At 50.3% G+C, this 9,167-nt stretch overlaps 1 protein-coding gene and 1 long non-coding RNA gene across 3 annotated transcripts in view; one reads left to right on the top strand and one right to left on the bottom strand.

The window, feature by feature from the left end:
• Nucleotides 1–4,383, bottom strand: part of PRR5L (proline rich 5 like) — a 142,036-nt gene extending 137,653 nt beyond the window's left edge. Inside the window, exon 1 of one of the 2 annotated variants that reach the window (XM_038563020.1) lies at nt 4,102–4,383. The gene's annotated coding sequence lies outside the window, so the exon portion shown is untranslated. The remainder of the gene's footprint in view (nt 1–4,101) is intronic. The other variant, XM_038563012.1, reaches the window with a different exon arrangement.
• An 83-nt stretch (nt 4,384–4,466) lies between these two features.
• On the top strand, nt 4,467–8,882 carry LOC106560012. Its single transcript, XR_005373346.1, has 3 exons — nt 4,467–6,827; nt 7,451–7,535; nt 7,638–8,882. It is a non-coding gene; the product is annotated as an uncharacterized LOC106560012 (long non-coding RNA).
• Nucleotides 8,883–9,167: the final 285 nt, after the last annotated feature.

The raw sequence follows: 9,167 nt of genomic DNA on the forward strand, positions 1-9,167 counted from the left end.
TTTTTCTTTTCTTTTTTTCTTTTCTTTTCTTTTCTTTTCTTTTCTTTTCTTTTCTTTTCTTTTCTTTCTTTTCTTTTCTTTTCTTTTCAAGATTTTATTTATTCATTCATGAGAGATACAGAGAGAGAGGCGGAGACGCAGGCAGAGGGAGAAGCAAGGCTCCCTGCGGGGAGCCCGATGCGGGAACTCATCCATCGATGTGGATCACACCCTGAGTCCAAGGCAGATGCTCAACCGCTGAGCCCCCCAGGCCTTTTTCCATCATGCTTTTCCATATCTCCTTTCCCTCCACTGAAACAGTCTCCTTCCAGTGCCTCACCTTGCTCCGAGAACCCGGACAGAAGCTCAGACCTCACTTTCCCCGAGGCCCATTCAACGAGCCGTCCCTTCCTGGCAGAGGGCCCACAAAGGCCCTGAGCGTGACAGGCATCCACTAAATGATTGCCGAGTGGAAACAGAGCAATATCATCCTGTCCTCTCCTTCTTCCCTGGTCTTCCCGCTGCAGCCCCAGTGCATTCCTGTTCCATTCCCTGTGCCCCCAGACTTCCACCCCAGCCCAGCACCCCACTGCCTCCAGAGGGATCCCGGACACAGCCTCAGCACGCAGCTTCCAAACGGCTGCCAAACCCATTTGTCATTCCTCCTTCCCTTCCCTTGGAAATTATGCAAGGATGGGCAATGGCAGGCCTGGGCTGCTTACATTTAAAGAAAATGATTAAAAATCTAAACAGAAAAAGTCAGCTTAAAAATAAATATCTTTCCATTTTGAAGACTTCTTTAGGTAAAGTACCTCCTGGGAGATATGGGATGAGATGATACAGCCCCTTCTGCCTCACATAAGATTTTCAGAATGCAAGTTTGCTTTCGTGTGCTTCTGCAAAGAAACATAACCCACTGCTATGTCATTACGTCACTGATTAACTTATGCTGGGGGAAGGGCCGAGGGTTCAAGCAGAGACTCATTTGGTACATGGAGCCCATCTGACCCTGGACCTGTGCCCCTGACACCAGCCTCTGCATTCAAACTGGAGCATTCAAACTAGGCAGGGATTTTACCTTTTTACCTTCATAGAATTCTGCTGAGAAGGAAATTCGTCCCAGCACAGAACAAAGTCCAGCAATCCACAGCTCTAAGAAGTCCGGTGGTAGTGACGGCCTAGGGAAGTGACGGTGAATGGCTCAAAGCAGATCTCCATTCCCTGCTCCCCACTGGTTGAGCCATCTACCTTGGGGGAGTTCCTGGACTGTTCTAAGCTCCAGATTCCCTTCCTTCAGCTAGAGGAGGACATGGTCATCTTTCTCATAGGTTCTTCTTGAAAGTTAAAGGAGGCATTATAGGTGTAGCAGGGTGGGAAGGCTATTTTAATCTCAGTTTGAGCTGAAGACATGAGGCATCAGGTGACACATTCCAAGTGAGCTGTGATGCCATCATGCAGGACTTACAAAAAAAAAAAAAAAAGGCAGTTTCCCCCTTGTTGGATCATCCCCAGCCTGCAAAGGAGGGCTAGATGAGGAAACAGTGGGAGCATCGAGGAAGGGTTTTGGAGTGAACAACAGGTGTGCTCCACATCCCAACTGCCCATTCTCCACCTCCCAAGAGTGATCTGTATCCTTGCAGCGTGAACGTCACAAGTCCTGATGTGTGCATCATGCCTTAGAAGCCCAAAGTGAAGAGAGATGGGGTGGCCAGCTGGAGTGAGGGGGCCCGGTGGCTTTGGATTTACGGGAATAAGGAGGAGAGGAGGATTTCCGATAAGCCAGAGGTGTGCAACAGGTAACCCGGTGGGTTGTGTAGATCCTCTCTGAGGGGGCCACCAGGAGGAGTGCAAACCCTTCCCCAGATGGAAGCTGACAGTACCTGTTCTGGCTGAATTGTGTGCCCCCCAACTCGAATGTTCAAACCCCGACTCCCAGTATCTCAGAACGTAACTGTATTCAGAGATAGGGCTTTACGAGAGGTGAATGAGTTAAAAGGAGGCCTTTGAGAGGACCCTAATCCAATATGACTTGTGTCTTCCTAAGAAGAAGAGATTTGGACACACAGATATCAGGGACACAGGGACGCACGCAAAGGGAAGGTCGTGTGAAGCAGAGGGAGAAGACGGCCATGCACAAGCCAACGAGAGAGGCCTCAGAAGAAACCAGGCCTGCAACACCTTAGACCTCCAGCCTCCAGAACTGTAAGAAAATTAGTTTCTGTTAAGACACCCAGTCTGGGATATTTTTTTTGGCAGCCCCACCAAACTTGTTGTAAGCACTGCTCAGACAGTAAGGGATGGAAGAAGGAGTCTTAGGGAGCCAGCTTCAAGGGATCAGTGGTTTAGAAATCCCCAAAAATGAGGAAGGAGGGTGTTCTCTGGAGTATCTATAAAATGGTGCCAAGAGATAAAGAATCAGGTGTAAACGCCCACCAGGCCCAGCCAGCTAACCACAGAATTAACCAAATAAGAACCCCGTGCTCCTCTGCTCCCTCCTCTCCTCCTCTCCTGTGCCTGCCTGGGCTCAGAATCCTCAGTGAGCCAGACGGAAGCATAGGTGGGAAGCAGGAGGCCGACCACACACTCCCTTTCCCTGCTCCAGGCCCCAGCTGGAGGAGGAAGGAGTCTCCCCTTGGAGCAATGTTGGAAGGTCTGGGTTATTCCACAGACCTGACCACAGCCATTACTGAACTGCGACAGTGTTGGAGCTAGAAAGGTAGCCGGAAGCCTCGCGGGCCTGCCCTGATTTTCATCCTGGGGCAAAGAAAGACTGGGACACCACAAGAAAAAAAAAATTGAGGGGCAGTAATAAACAAAAATAAAGTTGGCTTCCTGAATATACTCGAGGAGGCCTGCTTATTTAACATACATCCTCCTACACGTGTGGCAGCTCAGCCCGGTCTCTGGCCAAGCAGGAGATGGCATTTGTGGTGCAATTATTATCATTGCAAATTCCTTCCCTGCCTCCATTGGGCGGTTCCATCTTCACCAAGCAAGGCAAAAGCTATCAACAGACAAACCATTTAAGGCCTCCTGCATTCCCCAAGCTGATAATGTAGAAGTGCAGGTGTCTGACAAAGCCATGGACAGAATGCCACCCTCTATATACCTCATGACCCAGAGGAGGGCACTAACTCCAGGCCAGCCTCGGGGCTGGGCAGGCTTTAGAGTCACACAGCACTGCAGAGAGAACTGAGCTCAAATCCTGCCTCTGGCACGTGGCAGCTGTGTGACCCTGGGAGAGTCACTTAACTCCCCTGGACTGCAATTGCCTCCTCAATAAAACAAAGACCATAAAAGTATCCATTCGGCGGGGTTATTGCGTGGTATAAATGAGGACAGAGATGCAAAAACGCTTGGAACATTGCCTGGCACAGGGCAAAGGACTCAATACATATAGTGTTCACTAAACCTCACTGCCCCTCAAGGTGAAACCTTTCAATAACCGTGATTTATCATAAAGAACATGAGATAAGAAGCATGTGAAGAAAAGCACAGTTTCTAGGGCCAGCCTGCCTGGAAAGGAAGAATGGAAAACACATCTTGGAGGTGTTTGCTATAATTGCCATCAGTATGTTACCTATAGTAACGTGCACACAAGCACAGCACATGCAGGAAGAGCTTAATAATGGCAGCTGTTGGGATCCCTGGGTGGCTCAGCGGTTTAGTGCCTGCCTTCGGCCCAGGGTGTGATCCTGGGGTTCCTGGATCGAGTCCCACATCGGGCTCCCTGCATGGAGCCTGCTTCTCCCTCTGCCTGTGTCTCTGCCTCTCTCTGTCTGTGTCTCATGAATAAATAAATAAAACCTTTAAAAATAATAATAATAACGGCAGCTGTTATTAAGGGAACAGTCATTTCCATAAACCCACACGGGGCCTGAAGTTTCTTGTCACCCACCTACATGAGAGGCACTGAATGAGGGTCAGATAGGCAGAGTGCTCCCCTACCTGGGAGGCTGCAAACTCGCCCTCGGTTGCTTTTGCTTATTGACTCGTTTGCCAACCGGCGGTGGCTCTCTCCAGTTTCTGGAAACAGAAACTCGTCCTCCTCAGGCTGGACCCTCCACCATTGCCTTGGGGCCCCGGCCCCGTCAGCAGCCCTCAGCCCGTCTCCCGTGTTACCTGGTCTGGTTCCTTCCTCCAGGGCAGGTCCCACCTTGCAGGGGGGTGGTGAGGTGCCACGGCCTTCCAGCCTCCTGCGAAGGTGACATTCTGGCGGGCCCGGCTGTCCCCGGGCCTGGGTCTCCACTCAGTTCCCACAGCCCTGGGGCCTGAGGACTGCCGGAGAGGCAGGCGGATGAGATGAAAAGCCCATACCTCCCGCAGGAAATAATTGTCCAGCTGATTCCAGAACTGAAAATCACAAGTATAACGTTGGAGAAAGGAGAGCAAAGTGCCATTCAAGGCCATTGTCACAGCCTCCTCTCTGTGTTATCAGGGGAAACAAAGAGGCCCTGTGTGTGAGGACAATGCCTTGTGTTACCAGCCACTTCTGTGTTGTTCCTGGGGACGGGAGGCTGAGAAATGAGGCCACAGGGCCCTCCCAGCCTGATGCGCTCTGGACTTCCCTAACCGCGACCTCCGGGCCAGCCAGAGCCCAGAGAAGAACTCTGCGGGCTCCCAGCTCCCGGGGTTCCGAAGTGGAGGGAGAGGGGACACTCCCCCAGGAGGGACCAACGGGGTCCCTGCTGGCCTTCCAGGCATCACGGATCGACAAACGGCCTCCTCTCCCGCCCCTCTTCTTTTGCTGCCTTTCAGAGGCTCACCAGGAGTTAGAGCTGAAAAGAATACAGACATCATGTCTCCAAATACATTGGCCATCATCTCCTCCAACCCCCGGCCTCCGGGAGCGGCCCCTGACCAGGACCAGTGCCAGGCTGCGGAGCACGCTAGCAGCGGTTGCAAGGCCAGGTGAGTCATTATGTGGCAGCCTCAACTGAACACCCCCTGACCCCCCAGATGGACCCGGCGCTGCATTATCTGCAAGCTCACAAAAGGACCCCGTTTGCTCCTGCCTTCAAATCCCCCACGGATTTGAGTTCCGTGGTCTGCCACGAATTCCCCACGGATTATGAGTTCATTTTCTGATCTTTAGTTTTCCCACTTGTAATCTGGGAATATTCATGGGTCACTGTGAGGATTAAATGAGTTTACACATGCAAAGCTCTCAGAACAGTGCTCGGCCCAGACCAATCCCGTGAGAAGCATGAATGGGACATGAGATGCCCGCCTGCAACTCGCTTAGGTTCGTGGTGAGACAAGATGCAGAGAGCTGGAAACCCAGCATCTCAAATACAAACGCAGCCTGGCCATCGACTATGACCTAACTTTACCCCATTGGGTCCCCAAGGCAAGTTGGGCACTAACGAATACTCCGCTCCGGCAGAGAGAAGGCAGGTGATGACACGCGGGGCGGGGGTGGGGGGCTGACTGTGACATACATGGAGTGGACCGTGGGGACTTGAAGAGCCCGTGCCTATCTTCAGGGAGGCAGCCAGGACTCAGCTCCAGCCAACTGCTGCAACGTGCAAGGTAGGAGCAGCATGGCTAGGCCTGCCAATTTTTAGAGAAAAGCCAGACCTCTGGATTTTCAGGTCACACTTCCTAATTTTGAAATACTCTGTTAATTAATTAAGACACTGTGAGTGCAAAGGGAGCTCCAGATCATGCAGCCTGTGTTGCGTCATCTGGACACAGGCAGCATGTCCAAGCCAGGGTATGCCTGTCATTTTCAAGTCTTCTGTCCCCAACTTGCCAGCAGTGTCCCGATGAGCTGATCAGGCCACTTCAACACCAACACTTAAAGCAGGTGGCATAAGACCAAAAAGGTGACAGCCCCTTTCTCTGTGGACACCTGCCATCCTCTCCATCCATGGAATGAGGGTGAGGAGAAGGGAAAACAGGAAAATGAGGGGGCTCTCCCTAAAGGACCACAGGCCCCTTGGCCTAATCCACCTCCTGCAGGTGTTCCTCTGATAAAGAAGGCAGCCCAAAGGGAAGACCAGGGGCTTAAGCCCCCAGAATCTCCATCAGTCACCTCAAGTGAACATCAGTAGCCCAAATGATAACATGTGCTGGCTCTGCAAGTTTCAACTCTGAAGCAAGCTTGCTCACGATGAGACACCACTTCACACCCACCAGGATGGCTACAACCAGATGGATGCTAACCGATGTCGGTGAGGATGTGGGGGGATGGGACCCCTCAGACATGGCCGATGGGAAGGTATATGGCACAACCGCTCCGGGAAACAGTCTGGAAGCTCCTCAAAAAGTTAAACACAGGGGATTCCTGGGTGGATCAGTGGTTTAGCACCTGCCTTCGGCCCAGGGCACGATCCTGGAGTCCCGGGATCGAGTCCCACGTCAGGCTCCCTGCATGGAGCCTGCTTCTCCCTCTGCCTGTGTCTCTGCCTCTCTCTCTCTCTCTCTGTGTGTGTCTCTCATGAATAAATAAATAAAATCTTAAAAAAGAAGTTAAACGCAGGGTTACCCCGTGACTCCTGAGTATATATCCCAAGAGAGATGGAAATACAAATCTACACAAAACTCTGTTCAAGAGTGTTCGCAGCAGCATTAGTCATGACAGCCAAAAGGCAGAAAGGACCCAAATATCCATCACTCGATGGATGGATAAACAAAATGTGATCTATCCAGGCAAAGGAAATTACTCAGCCATCAAAAGGAATGACGTACTGTTACACGATACACAATGCAGGTGACCCTTGAGAACGTCAGGCTAAGTGCAAGAAGTTGATGAAAACAACCGCATCTGCCTCCATGTGTATGACGTGACCAGAAGAGATCAATTGAGAGGACAGAAAGGAGATTCGTGGTGGCCTGGGGCTGAGGTACGATGGAGGGAGAAAGCGGGGAATGATCACTAAAGGGTGTGGTTTTCCTTTTTTGGTGGTAAGTATGGTCTTGCATTGTGGGGATGGTCCCCCAACTCTACGAATATACCCAAATCCACTGAATTGTACACTTCGAGGGGGTAAACTGTATATGTGAATTACCTCCCAATACAGCTAGCAGCAGCAGCAGCAACAAAAAACTCTCAAACTAGGATTGCTGCCTCTACTCACCTTCTATTTAAAAATTCTGCATCCATGCTGCTCTCTTCATATCAGCCCCGCCGGAGAAGACAGGACAAATGCTCTAAAAAGATGCTTTTCTTCAAAGGCTCCGGGCCCATGCGAGGGTGACTAACTAGCCTGGTTTGCTCAGGATCACCCCAGTGTTAGCACTGCAAGTGCTGCGTCCCATGAAATCTCTCATTCTTGGAGAAACCGGGATGGCCGATCACCCTAGGGCAACCCTTTTTCATAGCACGGGAATGCTCTGCCCTTTGCAGCTGCCAAATGGCTAAAACAGAGTCTCCAAATAAATAATCCCGATCTCTTTGGGGTATAAATCATCCTCGAGCTGCCCATAAGGGCCAAAAGGTATTTTAATTGCTGTTTCCATTTTACAGAAGAGGAGAGTGAGGCTCAGGGAGATGAAGTAACTTGCCAGAAGCACACAGGAGCCAGGAATGGAGCCTGAGTCTGTTTCTCAAGGTACCCTTTCCACTCATTATCTTGTCTGTCATCACACCACTGGGCTGATGGTGCAGGAACAACACCCTTAGACTGTTTTTGCTCCCCCCCCCCCCCGGGAAGGTAGTCAGATATCCAGGAAGAAGCAGGAGTTCTCAGCTATGGGAAGACAATGAGACATACGCAGCTCAGCAGTTAACAGCACAGACTCTGGAGCCCAGCTACTCAAGTTTGAATCTGGGCTCTTCCACTACTTAGCTGTGTGACCGTGGGTAAGTTACTTGATGTCTCTCTACCTCAGTTTCCTCCTATGTAAAATGGGAAAAATAAAAATGCTGTGTGTGTTTCTGTGTGTGTGTGTGTGTGTGTGTGTATCACATAAGATCATTATAGGAAATAAGCAAATCAGTAAGTGTGAGCAGATAAGAAGGGAGCCAGGCACATGGCAAGTTCATTAAATAAATGAAAGCAGAAGCTCATATACCCAGAATCGGAAAGAAATCAGGTTAGGCCTAACAAAAACCAGGTAGTGGGACCAAAATCATGGAAATAAATTCTGACATTCTATTCTGTTCCTTTCTGTGAAAACATTTATGGTTTAGCAATTGCTGGAAGCTCTCCAGACCACAGACAAATCTTTAAACGCATCATGGTAGTGGCCGCCTGGGATGACAGGGTACACGGTTGCAGGCTCTATCACTGACTGGAGCCCAGGGGGGTCCCCTCCTATCATACCTGCCCATAAGGCCAGATGTCCTCCCCCCGGGGGGCGGGGCAGCAAGTATCCCTCAGCTCTGCTCTCTGCAATAGGTGTGATCTGCATCGTTTTAAAGATGTGGAAACTGAGGCTCAGAGAAGTTCAAGAATTTGCTCACAGTACAGCTAATAACATGCAGGGTTGGGATCCAAACGTGGGTGGAATTCTAAATCCTCTACGCTGTGTGGCCTCTATGTATTAGTTACTACTGCTGTGTTGTAAATCACCAAACTTAGTGGCTTGATGCAACAAACATTTATAATCATAGAGCTCTTCAGAAATCCAGGAGTTTGCTCAGCCGGTGGTTCTGAAACTCTCATGAGGTCGTAGTCAAAATGTTGGCCAAGGCTACAGTCATCCCAAAGCTCTGCGGAGCCTACTGCTTCTAAACTCAGTTAATGAGGTTGCTGGCAGCCTTGGTGTCCTGCTGGCTCTCGGCCAGGGGCTTCAGCTCTTTGCCCACACGGACCTCTCCAGAGGGCTGCTCACAACAGGACAGCTTAGTTTCCCCCAGGGCAAGAGGTTCTAGAAAAAGGCACAGACACAAGAGAGTATCCAAAAGCTGCAATCTGGGCAGCTCAGGTGGCTCAGCACTTTAGCGCTGCCTTCAGCCCAGGTCATGACCTTGGAGACCCGGGATCGAGTCCCACGTCGGGCTCCCTGCATGGAGCCTGCTTCTTTCTCCTTCTGCCTGTGTCTCTGCCTCTCTCTCTCATGAATAAATAAATAAAATTATACAATGGAATATTACTCAAATACCCACCATTTGCTTCGACGTGGATGGAACTGGAGGGTATTATGCTGAGTGAAGTAAGTCAGTCAGAGAAGGACAAACATTATATGTTCTCATTTATTTGGGGAATATAAATAATAGTGAAAGGGAATATAAGGGAAAG

Source organism: Canis lupus, chromosome 18, assembly GCF_011100685.1.
Source record: "Canis lupus familiaris isolate Mischka breed German Shepherd chromosome 18, alternate assembly UU_Cfam_GSD_1.0, whole genome shotgun sequence".
In the NCBI taxonomy this organism is placed as follows: Eukaryota; Metazoa; Chordata; class Mammalia; order Carnivora; family Canidae; genus Canis; species Canis lupus.